This window comes from Rhinoderma darwinii, assembly GCF_050947455.1.
Source record: "Rhinoderma darwinii isolate aRhiDar2 chromosome 5 unlocalized genomic scaffold, aRhiDar2.hap1 SUPER_5_unloc_46, whole genome shotgun sequence".
In the NCBI taxonomy this organism is placed as follows: domain Eukaryota; kingdom Metazoa; phylum Chordata; class Amphibia; order Anura; family Rhinodermatidae; genus Rhinoderma; species Rhinoderma darwinii.
Genome location: NW_027461805.1, coordinates 1 through 18,400, shown reverse-complemented (window position 1 = coordinate 18,400; position 18,400 = coordinate 1). Strand labels below are relative to the sequence as shown.

The window sequence follows — 18,400 nt, the reverse complement described above, 5'->3', positions numbered from 1 at the left end:
CTCGCCTGCCCGCCACAATGGACCTACCTGTGTACACTAGATGGATGTGATGGAATGTACTGTCGTCCCTACATTTCAAGAAGAAGTAAGAATTGCAGTTGCAACAAAGCCTTGCTTGCCTACAAAGAGAGCAGCAATTTGGATTTGTTACTATGTTACCTAGAAGAATGACAAACTGTGCAAGGATGGAGGTTGTAGGAGCAAGGAGAAGTTGTCTGTAAAGTTGGTGGATGCCTATTTTCCATTTTGCAGTCCCTTGTCTCCCTCTTGTGGCCTCCTGGAGGCAACTAGCTGTGCAAAAAAAAGACAGCCTGGCGGCCGGCTGTTGCAGTGTTGCCCTCTCAGGCAACACTGAGTGACTGACTGAGCCTCACCGTCTTATATAAAGTTCAGACAGAACTTTGCACGTGTCATAGTGGAGCCCTCAGGATTCCAGAGCCAGCTTTCTGACATCATAATGGGGCCTCAGAGATAAAAGCCTGGGCCCAGGCAGTGTTGGTCAGTGCTGCTCAGCAGGCAGCACTGGACTGGACTGGATTACAGCTGATACAAGGTGTGAAGGAACAAGGGGTGGCTGTGGGCATGCACTTGCTGCCGCTGCCAGTGTTTATCTGCATGGTAGCAGGGCATTTGGGCGTTGCCAGGAAGGCGTTTTTATGTAGATTCCTCCTCTTTCAGCACTGCATTGTGGTGCAAGCAAAAGAAGCAAATCCTGTCTGGCTTCCTCTCCGGCCTTTATTCACCTCCCGTGTAGCTGTGAGTGTGTGAGCCTGCAGGGCCCCATGGAATTGCCTAGAAGTAGGCTGAATCGCTGCAAGGGCTGAACAGCAGTATCGGGCAGGCTCGGGCAACGCGCGGCCCGTTCGGGTTATCGCTTCTCGGCCTTTTGGCTAAGATCAAGTGTAGTATCTGTTCTTATCAGTTTAATATCTGATACGTCCCCTATCTGGGGACCATATATTAAATGGATTTTTAGAACAGGGAGATGGAAATAGAGCTTGCTCTGTCCACTCCACGCATTGACCTGGTATTGCAGTATTTCCAGGACCGGTGCACCCTTTCCTTATGTGTTGACTAAAAGCAGATTCCAAAAGTGTTTTTTGTCTTTGCTATTGTTTCTGTCTTTCTGAAGGGATCTCCCCTTTTAATCCCATTATTTCAACACCTGTTGGACAATGCATGAGTGATAATGAGCTCATTGATTAAATGCAATTAATGAATAGATTGCCACCTCTTGTTGTGTGTCGTCTGTGTTTCTGTGTTTCCGGCATTTCACATTGGAACACCTCATTCACCTTCCTTGTCTTCTCTCCGCCCTCCCTTTTAGGTAAGTTAAAGAGCTGCACCTGAGCCAGCCACTGATTGATTGATTGATTGATTGATTGATTGATTGATTGATTGATTGATTGATTGATTGATTGATTGATGCAGCACAACAGTCAAATAGTGGAGTGGAGTAGGGGAACAGCAAACAGCCAATAAAGCAGCCCGCCCGCTCGCCTGCCCGCCACAATGGACCTACCTGTGTACACTAGATGGATGTGATGGAATGTACTGTCGTCCCTACATTTCAAGAAGAAGTAAGAATTGCAGTTGCAACAAAGCCTTGCTTGCCTACAAAGAGAGCAGCAATTTGGATTTGTTACTATGTTACCTAGAAGAATAACAAACTGTGCAAGGATGGAGGTTGTAGGAGCAAGGAGAAGTTGTCTGTAAAGTTGGTGGATGCCTATTTTCCATTTTGCAGTCCCTTGTCTCCCTCTTGTGGCCTCCTGGAGGCAACTAGCTGTGCAAAAAAAAGACAGCCTGGCGGCCGGCTGTTGCAGTGTTGCCCTCTCAGGCAACACTGAGTGACTGACTGAGCCTCACCGTCTTATATAAAGTTCAGACGGAACTTTGCACGTGTCATAGTGGAGCCCTCAGGATTCCAGAGCCAGCTTTCTGACATCATAATGGGGCCTCAGAGATAAAAGCCTGGGCCCAGGCAGTGTTGGTCAGTGCTGCTCAGCAGGCAGCACTGGACTGGACTGGATTACAGCTGATACAAGGTGTGAAGGAACAAGGGGTGGCTGTGGGCATGCACTTGCTGCCGCTGCCAGTGTTTATCTGCATGGCAGCAGGGCATTTGGGCGTTGCCAGGAAGGCGTTTTTATGTAGATTCCTCCTCTTTCAGCACTGCATTGTGGTGCAAGCAAAAGAAGCAAATCCTGTCTGGCTTCCTCTCCGGCCTTTATTCACCTCCCGTGTAGCTGTGAGTGTGTGAGCCTGCAGGGCCCCATGGAATTGCCTAGAAGTAGGCTGAATCGCTGCAAGGGCTGAACAGCAGTATCGGGCAGGCTCGGGCAACGCGCGGCCCGTTCGGGTTATCGCTTCTCGGCCTTTTGGCTAAGATCAAGTGTAGTATCTGTTCTTATCAGTTTAATATCTGATACGTCCCCTATCTGGGGACCATATATTAAATGGATTTTTAGAACAGGGAGATGGAAATAGAGCTTGCTCTGTCCACTCCACGCATTGACCTGGTATTGCAGTATTTCCAGGACCGGTGCACCCTTTCCTTATGTGTTGACTAAAAGCAGATTCCAAAAGTGTTTTTTGTCTTTGCTATTGTTTCTGTCTTTCTGAAGGGATCTCCCCTTTTAATCCCATTATTTCAACACCTGTTGGACAATGCATGAGTGATAATGAGCTCATTGATTAAATGCAATTAATGAATAGATTGCCACCTCTTGTTGTGTGTCGTCTGTGTTTCTGTGTTTCCGGCATTTCACATTGGAACACCTCATTCACCTTCCTTGTCTTCTCTCCGCCCTCCCTTTTAGGTAAGTTAAAGAGCTGCACCTGAGCCAGCCACTGATTGATTGATTGATTGATTGATTGATTGATTGATTGATTGATTGATGCAGCACAACAGTCAAATAGTGGAGTGGAGTAGGGGAACAGCAAACAGCCAATAAAGCAGCCCGCCCACTCGCCTGCCCGCCACAATGGACCTACCTGTGTACACTAGATGGATGTGATGGAATGTACTGTCGTCCCTACATTTCAAGAAGAAGTAAGAATTGCAGTTGCAACAAAGCCTTGCTTGCCTACAAAGAGAGCAGCAATTTGGATTTGTTACTATGTTACCTAGAAGAATAACAAACTGTGCAAGGATGGAGGTTGTAGGAGCAAGGAGAAGTTGTCTGTAAAGTTGGTGGATGCCTATTTTCCATTTTGCAGTCCCTTGTCTCCCTCTTGTGGCCTCCTGGAGGCAACTAGCTGTGCAAAAAAAAGACAGCCTGGCGGCCGGCTGTTGCAGTGTTGCCCTCTCAGGCAACACTGAGTGACTGACTGAGCCTCACCGTCTTATATAAAGTTCAGACGGAACTTTGCACGTGTCATAGTGGAGCCCTCAGGATTCCAGAGCCAGCTTTCTGACATCATAATGGGGCCTCAGAGATAAAAGCCTGGGCCCAGGCAGTGTTGGTCAGTGCTGCTCAGCAGGCAGCACTGGACTGGACTGGATTACAGCTGATACAAGGTGTGAAGGAACAAGGGGTGGCTGTGGGCATGCACTTGCTGCCGCTGCCAGTGTTTATCTGCATGGCAGCAGGGCATTTGGGCGTTGCCAGGAAGGCGTTTTTATGTAGATTCCTCCTCTTTCAGCACTGCATTGTGGTGCAAGCAAAAGAAGCAAATCCTGTCTGGCTTCCTCTCCGGCCTTTATTCACCTCCCGTGTAGCTGTGAGTGTGTGAGCCTGCAGGGCCCCATGGAATTGCCTAGAAGTAGGCTGAATCGCTGCAAGGGCTGAACAGCAGTATCGGGCAGGCTCGGGCAACGCGCGGCCCGTTCGGGTTATCGCTTCTCGGCCTTTTGGCTAAGATCAAGTGTAGTATCTGTTCTTATCAGTTTAATATCTGATACGTCCCCTATCTGGGGACCATATATTAAATGGATTTTTAGAACAGGGAGATGGAAATAGAGCTTGCTCTGTCCACTCCACGCATTGACCTGGTATTGCAGTATTTCCAGGACCGGTGCACCCTTTCCTTATGTGTTGACTAAAAGCAGATTCCAAAAGTGTTTTTTGTCTTTGCTATTGTTTCTGTCTTTCTGAAGGGATCTCCCCTTTTAATCCCATTATTTCAACACCTGTTGGACAATGCATGAGTGATAATGAGCTCATTGATTAAATGCAATTAATGAATAGATTGCCACCTCTTGTTGTGTGTCGTCTGTGTTTCTGTGTTTCCGGCATTTCACATTGGAACACCTCATTCACCTTCCTTGTCTTCTCTCCGCCCTCCCTTTTAGGTAAGTTAAAGAGCTGCACCTGAGCCAGCCACTGATTGATTGATTGATTGATTGATTGATTGATTGATTGATTGATTGATTGATTGATTGATTGATGCAGCACAACAGTCAAATAGTGGAGTGGAGTAGGGGAACAGCAAACAGCCAATAAAGCAGCCCGCCCGCTCGCCTGCCCGCCACAATGGACCTACCTGTGTACACTAGATGGATGTGATGGAATGTACTGTCGTCCCTACATTTCAAGAAGAAGTAAGAATTGCAGTTGCAACAAAGCCTTGCTTGCCTACAAAGAGAGCAGCAATTTGGATTTGTTACTATGTTACCTAGAAGAATAACAAACTGTGCAAGGATGGAGGTTGTAGGAGCAAGGAGAAGTTGTCTGTAAAGTTGGTGGATGCCTATTTTCCATTTTGCAGTCCCTTGTCTCCCTCTTGTGGCCTCCTGGAGGCAACTAGCTGTGCAAAAAAAAGACAGCCTGGCGGCCGGCTGTTGCAGTGTTGCCCTCTCAGGCAACACTGAGTGACTGACTGAGCCTCACCGTCTTATATAAAGTTCAGACGGAACTTTGCACGTGTCATAGTGGAGCCCTCAGGATTCCAGAGCCAGCTTTCTGACATCATAATGGGGCCTCAGAGATAAAAGCCTGGGCCCAGGCAGTGTTGGTCAGTGCTGCTCAGCAGGCAGCACTGGACTGGATTACAGCTGATACAAGGTGTGAAGGAACAAGGGGTGGCTGTGGGCATGCACTTGCTGCCGCTGCCAGTGTTTATCTGCATGGCAGCAGGGCATTTGGGCGTTGCCAGGAAGGCGTTTTTATGTAGATTCCTCCTCTTTCAGCACTGCATTGTAGTGCAAGCAAAAGAAGCAAATCCTGTCTGGCTTCCTCTCCGGCCTTTATTCACCTCCCGTGTAGCTGTGAGTGTGTGAGCCTGCAGGGCCCCATGGAATTGCCTAGAAGTAGGCTGAATCGCTGCAAGGGCTGAACAGCAGTATCGGGCAGGCTCGGGCAACGCGCGGCCCGTTCGGGTTATCGCTTCTCGGCCTTTTGGCTAAGATCAAGTGTAGTATCTGTTCTTATCAGTTTAATATCTGATACGTCCCCTATCTGGGGACCATATATTAAATGGATTTTTAGAACAGGGAGATGGAAATAGAGCTTGCTCTGTCCACTCCACGCATTGACCTGGTATTGCAGTATTTCCAGGACCGGTGCACCCTTTCCTTATGTGTTGACTAAAAGCAGATTCCAAAAGTGTTTTTTGTCTTTGCTATTGTTTCTGTCTTTCTGAAGGGATCTCCCCTTTTAATCCCATTATTTCAACACCTGTTGGACAATGCATGAGTGATAATGAGCTCATTGATTAAATGCAATTAATGAATAGATTGCCACCTCTTGTTGTGTGTCGTGTGTGTTTCTGTGTTTCCGGCATTTCACATTGGAACACCTCATTCACCTTCCTTGTCTTCTCTCCGCCCTCCCTTTTAGGTAAGTTAAAGAGCTGCACCTGAGCCAGCCACTGATTGATTGATTGATTGATTGATTGATTGATTGATTGATTGATTGATTGATGCAGCACAACAGTCAAATAGTGGAGTGGAGTAGGGGAACAGCAAACAGCCAATAAAGCAGCCCGCCCGCTCGCCTGCCCGCCACAATGGACCTACCTGTGTACACTAGATGGATGTGATGGAATGTACTGTCGTCCCTACATTTCAAGAAGAAGTAAGAATTGCAGTTGCAACAAAGCCTTGCTTGCCTACAAAGAGAGCAGCAATTTGGATTTGTTACTATGTTACCTAGAAGAATAACAAACTGTGCAAGGATGGAGGTTGTAGGAGCAAGGAGAAGTTGTCTGTAAAGTTGGTGGATGCCTATTTTCCATTTTGCAGTCCCTTGTCTCCCTCTTGTGGCCTCCTGGAGGCAACTAGCTGTGCAAAAAAAAGACAGCCTGGCGGCCGGCTGTTGCAGTGTTGCCCTCTCAGGCAACACTGAGTGACTGACTGAGCCTCACCGTCTTATATAAAGTTCAGACGGAACTTTGCACGTGTCATAGTGGAGCCCTCAGGATTCCAGAGCCAGCTTTCTGACATCATAATGGGGCCTCAGAGATAAAAGCCTGGGCCCAGGCAGTGTTGGTCAGTGCTGCTCAGCAGGCAGCACTGGACTGGACTGGATTACAGCTGATACAAGGTGTGAAGGAACAAGGGGTGGCTGTGGGCATGCACTTGCTGCCGCTGCCAGTGTTTATCTGCATGGCAGCAGGGCATTTGGGCGTTGCCAGGAAGGCGTTTTTATGTAGATTCCTCCTCTTTCAGCACTGCATTGTGGTGCAAGCAAAAGAAGCAAATCCTGTCTGGCTTCCTCTCCGGCCTTTATTCACCTCCCGTGTAGCTGTGAGTGTGTGAGCCTGCAGGGCCCCATGGAATTGCCTAGAAGTAGGCTGAATCGCTGCAAGGGCTGAACAGCAGTATCGGGCAGGCTCGGGCAACGCGCGGCCCGTTCGGGTTATCGCTTCTCGGCCTTTTGGCTAAGATCAAGTGTAGTATCTGTTCTTATCAGTTTAATATCTGATACGTCCCCTATCTGGGGACCATATATTAAATGGATTTTTAGAACAGGGAGATGGAAATAGAGCTTGCTCTGTCCACTCCACGCATTGACCTGGTATTGCAGTATTTCCAGGACCGGTGCACCCTTTCCTTATGTGTTGACTAAAAGCAGATTCCAAAAGTGTTTTTTGTCTTTGCTATTGTTTCTGTCTTTCTGAAGGGATCTCCCCTTTTAATCCCATTATTTCAACACCTGTTGGACAATGCATGAGTGATAATGAGCTCATTGATTAAATGCAATTAATGAATAGATTGCCACCTCTTGTTGTGTGTCGTCTGTGTTTCTGTGTTTCCGGCATTTCACATTGGAACACCTCATTCACCTTCCTTGTCTTCTCTCCGCCCTCCCTTTTAGGTAAGTTAAAGAGCTGCACCTGAGCCAGCCACTGATTGATTGATTGATTGATTGATTGATTGATTGATTGATTGATTGATGCAGCACAACAGTCAAATAGTGGAGTGGAGTAGGGGAACAGCAAACAGCCAATAAAGCAGCCCGCCCGCTCGCCTGCCCGCCACAATGGACCTACCTGTGTACACTAGATGGATGTGATGGAATGTACTGTCGTCCCTACATTTCAAGAAGAAGTAAGAATTGCAGTTGCAACAAAGCCTTGCTTGCCTACAAAGAGAGCAGCAATTTGGATTTGTTACTATGTTACCTAGAAGAATAACAAACTGTGCAAGGATGGAGGTTGTAGGAGCAAGGAGAAGTTGTCTGTAAAGTTGGTGGATGCCTATTTTCCATTTTGCAGTCCCTTGTCTCCCTCTTGTGGCCTCCTGGAGGCAACTAGCTGTGCAAAAAAAAGACAGCCTGGCGGCCGGCTGTTGCAGTGTTGCCCTCTCAGGCAACACTGAGTGACTGACTGAGCCTCACCGTCTTATATAAAGTTCAGACGGAACTTTGCACGTGTCATAGTGGAGCCCTCAGGATTCCAGAGCCAGCTTTCTGACATCATAATGGGGCCTCAGAGATAAAAGCCTGGGCCCAGGCAGTGTTGGTCAGTGCTGCTCAGCAGGCAGCACTGGACTGGACTGGATTACAGCTGATACAAGGTGTGAAGGAACAAGGGGTGGCTGTGGGCATGCACTTGCTGCCGCTGCCAGTGTTTATCTGCATGGCAGCAGGGCATTTGGGCGTTGCCAGGAAGGCGTTTTTATGTAGATTCCTCCTCTTTCAGCACTGCATTGTGGTGCAAGCAAAAGAAGCAAATCCTGTCTGGCTTCCTCTCCGGCCTTTATTCACCTCCCGTGTAGCTGTGAGTGTGTGAGCCTGCAGGGCCCCATGGAATTGCCTAGAAGTAGGCTGAATCGCTGCAAGGGCTGAACAGCAGTATCGGGCAGGCTCGGGCAACGCGCGGCCCGTTCGGGTTATCGCTTCTCGGCCTTTTGGCTAAGATCAAGTGTAGTATCTGTTCTTATCAGTTTAATATCTGATACGTCCCCTATCTGGGGACCATATATTAAATGGATTTTTAGAACAGGGAGATGGAAATAGAGCTTGCTCTGTCCACTCCACGCATTGACCTGGTATTGCAGTATTTCCAGGACCGGTGCACCCTTTCCTTATGTGTTGACTAAAAGCAGATTCCAAAAGTGTTTTTTGTCTTTGCTATTGTTTCTGTCTTTCTGAAGGGATCTCCCCTTTTAATCCCATTATTTCAACACCTGTTGGACAATGCATGAGTGATAATGAGCTCATTGATTAAATGCAATTAATGAATAGATTGCCACCTCTTGTTGTGTGTCGTCTGTGTTTCTGTGTTTCCGGCATTTCACATTGGAACACCTCATTCACCTTCCTTGTCTTCTCTCCGCCCTCCCTTTTAGGTAAGTTAAAGAGCTGCACCTGAGCCAGCCACTGATTGATTGATTGATTGATTGATTGATTGATTGATTGATTGATTGATTGATTGATTGATTGATTGATTGATGCAGCACAACAGTCAAATAGTGGAGTGGAGTAGGGGAACAGCAAACAGCCAATAAAGCAGCCCGCCCGCTCGCCTGCCCGCCACAATGGACCTACCTGTGTACACTAGATGGATGTGATGGAATGTACTGTCGTCCCTACATTTCAAGAAGAAGTAAGAATTGCAGTTGCAACAAAGCCTTGCTTGCCTACAAAGAGAGCAGCAATTTGGATTTGTTACTATGTTACCTAGAAGAATAACAAACTGTGCAAGGATGGAGGTTGTAGGAGCAAGGAGAAGTTGTCTGTAAAGTTGGTGGATGCCTATTTTCCATTTTGCAGTCCCTTGTCTCCCACTTGTGGCCTCCTGGAGGCAACTAGCTGTGCAAAAAAAAGACAGCCTGGCGGCCGGCTGTTGCAGTGTTGCCCTCTCAGGCAACACTGAGTGACTGACTGAGCCTCACCGTCTTATATAAAGTTCAGACGGAACTTTGCACGTGTCATAGTGGAGCCCTCAGGATTCCAGAGCCAGCTTTCTGACATCATAATGGGGCCTCAGAGATAAAAGCCTGGGCCCAGGCAGTGTTGGTCAGTGCTGCTCAGCAGGCAGCACTGGACTGGACTGGATTACAGCTGATACAAGGTGTGAAGGAACAAGGGGTGGCTGTGGGCATGCACTTGCTGCCGCTGCCAGTGTTTATCTGCATGGCAGCAGGGCATTTGGGCGTTGCCAGGAAGGCGTTTTTATGTAGATTCCTCCTCTTTCAGCACTGCATTGTGGTGCAAGCAAAAGAAGCAAATCCTGTCTGGCTTCCTCTCCGGCCTTTATTCACCTCCCGTGTAGCTGTGAGTGTGTGAGCCTGCAGGGCCCCATGGAATTGCCTAGAAGTAGGCTGAATCGCTGCAAGGGCTGAACAGCAGTATCGGGCAGGCTCGGGCAACGCGCGGCTCGTTCGGGTTATCGCTTCTCGGCCTTTTGGCTAAGATCAAGTGTAGTATCTGTTCTTATCAGTTTAATATCTGATACGTCCCCTATCTGGGGACCATATATTAAATGGATTTTTAGAACAGGGAGATGGAAATAGAGCTTGCTCTGTCCACTCCACGCATTGACCTGGTATTGCAGTATTTCCAGGACCGGTGCACCCTTTCCTTATGTGTTGACTAAAAGCAGATTCCAAAAGTGTTTTTTGTCTTTGCTATTGTTTCTGTCTTTCTGAAGGGATCTCCCCTTTTAATCCCATTATTTCAACACCTGTTGGACAATGCATGAGTGATAATGAGCTCATTGATTAAATGCAATTAATGAATAGATTGCCACCTCTTGTTGTGTGTCGTCTGTGTTTCTGTGTTTCCGGCATTTCACATTGGAACACCTCATTCACCTTCCTTGTCTTCTCTCCGCCCTCCCTTTTAGGTAAGTTAAAGAGCTGCACCTGAGCCAGCCACTGATTGATTGATTGATTGATTGATTGATTGATTGATTGATTGATTGATTGATTGATTGATTGATGCAGCACAACAGTCAAATAGTGGAGTGGAGTAGGGGAACAGCAAACAGCCAATAAAGCAGCCCGCCCGCTCGCCTGCCCGCCACAATGGACCTACCTGTGTACACTAGATGGATGTGATGGAATGTACTGTCGTCCCTACATTTCAAGAAGAAGTAAGAATTGCAGTTGCAACAAAGCCTTGCTTGCCTACAAAGAGAGCAGCAATTTGGATTTGTTACTATGTTACCTAGAAGAATAACAAACTGTGCAAGGATGGAGGTTGTAGGAGCAAGGAGAAGTTGTCTGTAAAGTTGGTGGATGCCTATTTTCCATTTTGCAGTCCCTTGTCTCCCTCTTGTGGCCTCCTGGAGGCAACTAGCTGTGCAAAAAAAAGACAGCCTGGCGGCCGGCTGTTGCAGTGTTGCCCTCTCAGGCAACACTGAGTGACTGACTGAGCCTCACCGTCTTATATAAAGTTCAGACGGAACTTTGCACGTGTCATAGTGGAGCCCTCAGGATTCCAGAGCCAGCTTTCTGACATCATAATGGGGCCTCAGAGATAAAAGCCTGGGCCCAGGCAGTGTTGGTCAGTGCTGCTCAGCAGGCAGCACTGGACTGGACTGGATTACAGCTGATACAAGGTGTGAAGGAACAAGGGGTGGCTGTGGGCATGCACTTGCTGCCGCTGCCAGTGTTTATCTGCATGGCAGCAGGGCATTTGGGCGTTGCCAGGAAGGCGTTTTTATGTAGATTCCTCCTCTTTCAGCACTGCATTGTGGTGCAAGCAAAAGAAGCAAATCCTGTCTGGCTTCCTCTCCGGCCTTTATTCACCTCCCGTGTAGCTGTGAGTGTGTGAGCCTGCAGGGCCCCATGGAATTGCCTAGAAGTAGGCTGAATCGCTGCAAGGGCTGAACAGCAGTATCGGGCAGGCTCGGGCAACGCGCGGCCCGTTCGGGTTATCGCTTCTCGGCCTTTTGGCTAAGATCAAGTGTAGTATCTGTTCTTATCAGTTTAATATCTGATACGTCCCCTATCTGGGGACCATATATTAAATGGATTTTTAGAACAGGGAGATGGAAATAGAGCTTGCTCTGTCCACTCCACGCATTGACCTGGTATTGCAGTATTTCCAGGACCGGTGCACCCTTTCCTTATGTGTTGACTAAAAGCAGATTCCAAAAGTGTTTTTTGTCTTTGCTATTGTTTCTGTCTTTCTGAAGGGATCTCCCCTTTTAATCCCATTATTTCAACACCTGTTGGACAATGCATGAGTGATAATGAGCTCATTGATTAAATGCAATTAATGAATAGATTGCCACCTCTTGTTGTGTGTCGTCTGTGTTTCTGTGTTTCCGGCATTTCACATTGGAACACCTCATTCACCTTCCTTGTCTTCTCTCCGCCCTCCCTTTTAGGTAAGTTAAAGAGCTGCACCTGAGCCAGCCACTGATTGATTGATTGATTGATTGATTGATTGATTGATTGATGCAGCACAACAGTCAAATAGTGGAGTGGAGTAGGGGAACAGCAAACAGCCAATAAAGCAGCCCGCCCGCTCGCCTGCCCGCCACAATGGACCTACCTGTGTACACTAGATGGATGTGATGGAATGTACTGTCGTCCCTACATTTCAAGAAGAAGTAAGAATTGCAGTTGCAACAAAGCCTTGCTTGCCTACAAAGAGAGCAGCAATTTGGATTTGTTACTATGTTACCTAGAAGAATAACAAACTGTGCAAGGATGGAGGTTGTAGGAGCAAGGAGAAGTTGTCTGTAAAGTTGGTGGATGCCTATTTTCCATTTTGCAGTCCCTTGTCTCCCTCTTGTGGCCTCCTGGAGGCAACTAGCTGTGCAAAAAAAAGACAGCCTGGCGGCCGGCTGTTGCAGTGTTGCCCTCTCAGGCAACACTGAGTGACTGACTGAGCCTCACCGTCTTATATAAAGTTCAGACGGAACTTTGCACGTGTCATAGTGGAGCCCTCAGGATTCCAGAGCCAGCTTTCTGACATCATAATGGGGCCTCAGAGATAAAAGCCTGGGCCCAGGCAGTGTTGGTCAGTGCTGCTCAGCAGGCAGCACTGGACTGGACTGGATTACAGCTGATACAAGGTGTGAAGGAACAAGGGGTGGCTGTGGGCATGCACTTGCTGCCGCTGCCAGTGTTTATCTGCATGGCAGCAGGGCATTTGGGCGTTGCCAGGAAGGCGTTTTTATGTAGATTCCTCCTCTTTCAGCACTGCATTGTGGTGCAAGCAAAAGAAGCAAATCCTGTCTGGCTTCCTCTCCGGCCTTTATTCACCTCCCGTGTAGCTGTGAGTGTGTGAGCCTGCAGGGCCCCATGGAATTGCCTAGAAGTAGGCTGAATCGCTCCAAGGGCTGAACAGCAGTATCGGGCAGGCTCGGGCAACGCGCGGCCCGTTCGGGTTATCGCTTCTCGGCCTTTTGGCTAAGATCAAGTGTAGTATCTGTTCTTATCAGTTTAATATCTGATACGTCCCCTATCTGGGGACCATATATTAAATGGATTTTTAGAACAGGGAGATGGAAATAGAGCTTGCTCTGTCCACTCCACGCATTGACCTGGTATTGCAGTATTTCCAGGACCGGTGCACCCTTTCCTTATGTGTTGACTAAAAGCAGATTCCAAAAGTGTTTTTTGTCTTTGCTATTGTTTCTGTCTTTCTGAAGGGATCTCCCCTTTTAATCCCATTATTTCAACACCTGTTGGACAATGCATGAGTGATAATGAGCTCATTGATTAAATGCAATTAATGAATAGATTGCCACCTCTTGTTGTGTGTCGTCTGTGTTTCTGTGTTTCCGGCATTTCACATTGGAACACCTCATTCACCTTCCTTGTCTTCTCTCCGCCCTCCCTTTTAGGTAAGTTAAAGAGCTGCACCTGAGCCAGCCACTGATTGATTGATTGATTGATTGATTGATTGATTGATTGATTGATTGATTGATTGATTGATGCAGCACAACAGTCAAATAGTGGAGTGGAGTAGGGGAACAGCAAACAGCCAATAAAGCAGCCCGCCCGCTCGCCTGCCCGCCACAATGGACCTACCTGTGTACACTAGATGGATGTGATGGAATGTACTGTTGTCCCTACATTTCAAGAAGAAGTAAGAATTGCAGTTGCAACAAAGCCTTGCTTGCCTACAAAGAGAGCAGCAATTTGGATTTGTTACTATGTTACCTAGAAGAATAACAAACTGTGCAAGGATGGAGGTTGTAGGAGCAAGGAGAAGTTGTCTGTAAAGTTGGTGGATGCCTATTTTCCATTTTGCAGTCCCTTGTCTCCCTCTTGTGGCCTCCTGGAGGCAACTAGCTGTGCAAAAAAAAGACAGCCTGGCGGCCGGCTGTTGCAGTGTTGCCCTCTCAGGCAACACTGAGTGACTGACTGAGCCTCACCGTCTTATATAAAGTTCAGACGGAACTTTGCACGTGTCATAGTGGAGCCCTCAGGATTCCAGAGCCAGCTTTCTGACATCATAATGGGGCCTCAGAGATAAAAGCCTGGGCCCAGGCAGTGTTGGTCAGTGCTGCTCAGCAGGCAGCACTGGACTGGACTGGATTACAGCTGATACAAGGTGTGAAGGAACAAGGGGTGGCTGTGGGCATGCACTTGCTGCCGCTGCCAGTGTTTATCTGCATGGCAGCAGGGCATTTGGGCGTTGCCAGGAAGGCGTTTTTATGTAGATTCCTCCTCTTTCAGCACTGCATTGTGGTGCAAGCAAAAGAAGCAAATCCTGTCTGGCTTCCTCTCCGGCCTTTATTCACCTCCCGTGTAGCTGTGAGTGTGTGAGCCTGCAGGGCCCCATGGAATTGCCTAGAAGTAGGCTGAATCGCTGCAAGGGCTGAACAGCAGTATCGGGCAGGCTCGGGCAACGCGCGGCCCGTTCGGGTTATCGCTTCTCGGCCTTTTGGCTAAGATCAAGTGTAGTATCTGTTCTTATCAGTTTAATATCTGATACGTCCCCTATCTGGGGACCATATATTAAATGGATTTTTAGAACAGGGAGATGGAAATAGAGCTTGCTCTGTCCACTCCACGCATTGACCTGGTATTGCAGTATTTCCAGGACCGGTGCACCCTTTCCTTATGTGTTGACTAAAAGCAGATTCCAAAAGTGTTTTTTGTCTTTGCTATTGTTTCTGTCTTTCTGAAGGGATCTCCCCTTTTAATCCCATTATTTCAACACCTGTTGGACAATGCATGAGTGATAATGAGCTCATTGATTAAATGCAATTAATGAATAGATTGCCACCTCTTGTTGTGTGTCGTCTGTGTTTCTGTGTTTCCGGCATTTCACATTGGAACACCTCATTCACCTTCCTTGTCTTCTCTCCGCCCTCCCTTTTAGGTAAGTTAAAGAGCTGCACCTGAGCCAGCCACTGATTGATTGATTGATTGATTGATTGATTGATTGATTGATTGATTGATTGATTGATGCAGCACAACAGTCAAATAGTGGAGTGGAGTAGGGGAACAGCAAACAGCCAATAAAGCAGCCCGCCCGCTCGCCTGCCCGCCACAATGGACCTACCTGTGTACACTAGATGGATGTGATGGAATGTACTGTCGTCCCTACATTTCAAGAAGAAGTAAGAATTGCAGTTGCAACAAAGCCTTGCTTGCCTACAAAGAGAGCAGCAATTTGGATTTGTTACTATGTTACCTAGAAGAATAACAAACTGTGCAAGGATGGAGGTTGTAGGAGCAAGGAGAAGTTGTCTGTAAAGTTGGTGGATGCCTATTTTCCATTTTGCAGTCCCTTGTCTCCCTCTTGTGGCCTCCTGGAGGCAACTAGCTGTGCAAAAAAAAGACAGCCTGGCGGCCGGCTGTTGCAGTGTTGCCCTCTCAGGCAACACTGAGTGACTGACTGAGCCTCACCGTCTTATATAAAGTTCAGACGGAACTTTGCACGTGTCATAGTGGAGCCCTCAGGATTCCAGAGCCAGCTTTCTGACACCATAATGGGGCCTCAGAGATAAAAGCCTGGGCCCAGGCAGTGTTGGTCAGTGCTGCTCAGCAGGCAGCACTGGACTGGACTGGATTACAGCTGATACAAGGTGTGAAGGAACAAGGGGTGGCTGTGGGCATGCACTTGCTGCCGCTGCCAGTGTTTATCTGCATGGCAGCAGGGCATTTGGGCGTTGCCAGGAAGGCATTTTTATGTAGATTCCTCCTCTTTCAGCACTGCATTGTGGTGCAAGCAAAAGAAGCAAATCCTGTCTGGCTTCCTCTCCGGCCTTTATTCACCTCCCGTGTAGCTGTGAGTGTGTGAGCCTGCAGGGCCCCATGGAATTGCCTAGAAGTAGGCTGAATCGCTGCAAGGGCTGAACAGCAGTATCGGGCAGGCTCGGGCAACGCGCGGCCCGTTCGGGTTATCGCTTCTCGGCCTTTTGGCTAAGATCAAGTGTAGTATCTGTTCTTATCAGTTTAATATCTGATACGTCCCCTATCTGGGGACCATATATTAAATGGATTTTTAGAACAGGGAGATGGAAATAGAGCTTGCTCTGTCCACTCCACGCATTGACCTGGTATTGCAGTATTTCCAGGACCGGTGCACCCTTTCCTTATGTGTTGACTAAAAGCAGATTCCAAAAGTGTTTTTTGTCTTTGCTATTGTTTCTGTCTTTCTGAAGGGATCTCCCCTTTTAATCCCATTATTTCAACACCTGTTGGACAATGCATGAGTGATAATGAGCTCATTGATTAAATGCAATTAATGAATAGATTGCCACCTCTTGTTGTGTGTCGTCTGTGTTTCTGTGTTTCCGGCATTTCACATTGGAACACCTCATTCACCTTCCTTGTCTTCTCTCCGCCCTCCCTTTTAGGTAAGTTAAAGAGCTGCACCTGAGCCAGCCACTGATTGATTGATTGATTGATTGATTGATTGATTGATTGATTGATTGATTGATGCAGCACAACAGTCAAATAGTGGAGTGGAGTAGGGGAACAGCAAACAGCCAATAAAGCAGCCCGCCCGCTCGCCTGCCCGCCACAATGGACCTACCTGTGTACACTAGATGGATGTGATGGAATGTACTGTCGTCCCTACATTTCAAGAAGAAGTAAGAATTGCAGTTGCAACAAAGCCTTGCTTGCCTACAAAGAGAGCAGCAATTTGGATTTGTTACTATGTTACCTAGAAGAATAACAAACTGTGCAAGGATGGAGGTTGTAGGAGCAAGGAGAAGTTGTCTGTAAAGTTGGTGGATGCCTATTTTCCATTTTGCAGTCCCTTGTCTCCCTCTTGTGGCCTCCTGGAGGCAACTAGCTGTGCAAAAAAAAGACAGCCTGGCGGCCGGCTGTTGCAGTGTTGCCCTCTCAGGCAACACTGAGTGACTGACTGAGCCTCACCGTCTTATATAAAGTTCAGACGGAACTTTGCACGTGTCATAGTGGAGCCCTCAGGATTCCAGAGCCAGCTTTCTGACATCATAATGGGGCCTCAGAGATAAAAGCCTGGGCCCAGGCAGTGTTGGTCAGTGCTGCTCAGCAGGCAGCACTGGACTGGACTGGATTACAGCTGATACAAGACAAGGTGTGAAGGAACAAGGGGTGGCTGTGGGCATGCACTTGCTGCCGCTGCCAGTGTTTATCTGCATGGCAGCAGGGCATTTGGGCGTTGCCAGGAAGGCGTTTTTATGTAGATTCCTCCTCTTTCAGCACTGCATTGTGGTGCAAGCAAAAGAAGCAAATCCTGTCTGGCTTCCTCTCCGGCCTTTATTCACCTCCCGTGTAGCTGTGAGTGTGTGAGCCTGCAGGGCCCCATGGAATTGCCTAGAAGTAGGCTGAATCGCTGCAAGGGCTGAACAGCAGTATCGGGCAGGCTCGGGCAACGCGCGGCCCGTTCGGGTTATCGCTTCTCGGCCTTTTGGCTAAGATCAAGTGTAGTATCTGTTCTTATCAGTTTAATATCTGATACGTCCCCTATCTGGGGACCATATATTAAATGGATTTTTAGAACAGGGAGATGGAAATAGAGCTTGCTCTGTCCACTCCACGCATTGACCTGGTATTGCAGTATTTCCAGGACCGGTGCACCCTTTCCTTATGTGTTGACTAAAAGCAGATTCCAAAAGTGTTTTTTGTCTTTGCTATTGTTTCTGTCTTTCTGAAGGGATCTCCCCTTTTAATCCCATTATTTCAACACCTGTTGGACAATGCATGAGTGATAATGAGCTCATTGATTAAATGCAATTAATGAATAGATTGCCACCTCTTGTTGTGTGTCGTCTGTGTTTCTGTGTTTCCGGCATTTCACATTGGAACACCTCATTCACCTTCCTTGTCTTCTCTCTGCCCTCCCTTTTAGGTAAGTTAAAGAGCTGCACCTGAGCCAGCCACTGATTGATTGATTGATTGATTGATTGATTGATTGATTGATTGATTGATGCAGCACAACAGTCAAATAGTGGAGTGGAGTAGGGGAACAGCAAACAGCCAATAAAGCAGCCCGCCCGCTCGCCTGCCCGCCACAATGGACCTACCTGTGTACACTAGATGGATGTGATGGAATGTACTGTCGTCCCTACATTTCAAGAAGAAGTAAGAATTGCAGTTGCAACAAAGCCTTGCTTGCCTACAAAGAGAGCAGCAATTTGGATTTGTTACTATGTTACCTAGAAGAATAACAAACTGTGCAAGGATGGAGGTTGTAGGAGCAAGGAGAAGTTGTCTGTAAAGTTGGTGGATGCCTATTTTCCATTTTGCAGTCCCTTGTCTCCCTCTTGTGGCCTCCTGGAGGCAACTAGCTGTGCAAAAAAAAGACAGCCTGGCGGCCGGCTGTTGCAGTGTTGCCCTCTCAGGCAACACTGAGTGACTGACTGAGCCTCACCGTCTTATATAAAGTTCAGACGGAACTTTGCACGTGTCATAGTGGAGCCCTCAGGATTCCAGAGCCAGCTTTCTGACATCATAATGGGGCCTCAGAGATAAAAGCCTGGGCCCAGGCAGTGTTGGTCAGTGCTGCTCAGCAGGCAGCACTGGACTGGACAGGATTACAGCTGATACAAGGTGTGAAGGAACAAGGGGTGGCTGTGGGCATGCACTTGCTGCCGCTGCCAG

At 47.8% G+C, this 18,400-nt stretch overlaps 12 non-coding genes across 12 annotated transcripts; all 12 read left to right on the top strand.

Annotated features, from left to right (window-relative positions):
• The first annotated feature begins 870 nt into the window (after positions 1 to 870).
• On the top strand, positions 871 to 1,061 carry LOC142694589 (U2 spliceosomal RNA). Its single transcript, XR_012862785.1, has one exon. It is a non-coding gene; the product is annotated as a U2 spliceosomal RNA (small nuclear RNA).
• A 1,304-nt stretch (positions 1,062 to 2,365) lies between these two features.
• On the top strand, positions 2,366 to 2,556 carry LOC142694577 (U2 spliceosomal RNA). Its single transcript, XR_012862774.1, has one exon. It is a non-coding gene; the product is annotated as a U2 spliceosomal RNA (small nuclear RNA).
• Positions 2,557 to 3,840: 1,284 nt separating this feature from the next.
• LOC142694565 (U2 spliceosomal RNA) lies at positions 3,841 to 4,031 on the top strand. Its single transcript, XR_012862763.1, has one exon. It is a non-coding gene; the product is annotated as a U2 spliceosomal RNA (small nuclear RNA).
• Positions 4,032 to 5,326: 1,295 nt separating this feature from the next.
• Positions 5,327 to 5,517, top strand: LOC142694553 (U2 spliceosomal RNA). The gene has a single exon (XR_012862752.1). It is a non-coding gene; the product is annotated as a U2 spliceosomal RNA (small nuclear RNA).
• Positions 5,518 to 6,805: 1,288 nt separating this feature from the next.
• Positions 6,806 to 6,996, top strand: LOC142694539 (U2 spliceosomal RNA). The gene has a single exon (XR_012862741.1). It is a non-coding gene; the product is annotated as a U2 spliceosomal RNA (small nuclear RNA).
• Positions 6,997 to 8,280: 1,284 nt separating this feature from the next.
• LOC142694527 (U2 spliceosomal RNA) lies at positions 8,281 to 8,471 on the top strand. The gene has a single exon (XR_012862730.1). It is a non-coding gene; the product is annotated as a U2 spliceosomal RNA (small nuclear RNA).
• Positions 8,472 to 9,779: 1,308 nt separating this feature from the next.
• On the top strand, positions 9,780 to 9,970 carry LOC142694515 (U2 spliceosomal RNA). The gene has a single exon (XR_012862719.1). It is a non-coding gene; the product is annotated as a U2 spliceosomal RNA (small nuclear RNA).
• A 1,300-nt stretch (positions 9,971 to 11,270) lies between these two features.
• Positions 11,271 to 11,461, top strand: LOC142694503 (U2 spliceosomal RNA). The gene has a single exon (XR_012862708.1). It is a non-coding gene; the product is annotated as a U2 spliceosomal RNA (small nuclear RNA).
• Positions 11,462 to 12,737: 1,276 nt separating this feature from the next.
• LOC142694491 (U2 spliceosomal RNA) lies at positions 12,738 to 12,928 on the top strand. The gene has a single exon (XR_012862697.1). It is a non-coding gene; the product is annotated as a U2 spliceosomal RNA (small nuclear RNA).
• A 1,296-nt stretch (positions 12,929 to 14,224) lies between these two features.
• On the top strand, positions 14,225 to 14,415 carry LOC142694455 (U2 spliceosomal RNA). The gene has a single exon (XR_012862686.1). It is a non-coding gene; the product is annotated as a U2 spliceosomal RNA (small nuclear RNA).
• A 1,292-nt stretch (positions 14,416 to 15,707) lies between these two features.
• On the top strand, positions 15,708 to 15,898 carry LOC142694963 (U2 spliceosomal RNA). The gene has a single exon (XR_012863124.1). It is a non-coding gene; the product is annotated as a U2 spliceosomal RNA (small nuclear RNA).
• Positions 15,899 to 17,191: 1,293 nt separating this feature from the next.
• LOC142694840 (U2 spliceosomal RNA) lies at positions 17,192 to 17,382 on the top strand. Its single transcript, XR_012863013.1, has one exon. It is a non-coding gene; the product is annotated as a U2 spliceosomal RNA (small nuclear RNA).
• Positions 17,383 to 18,400: the final 1,018 nt, after the last annotated feature.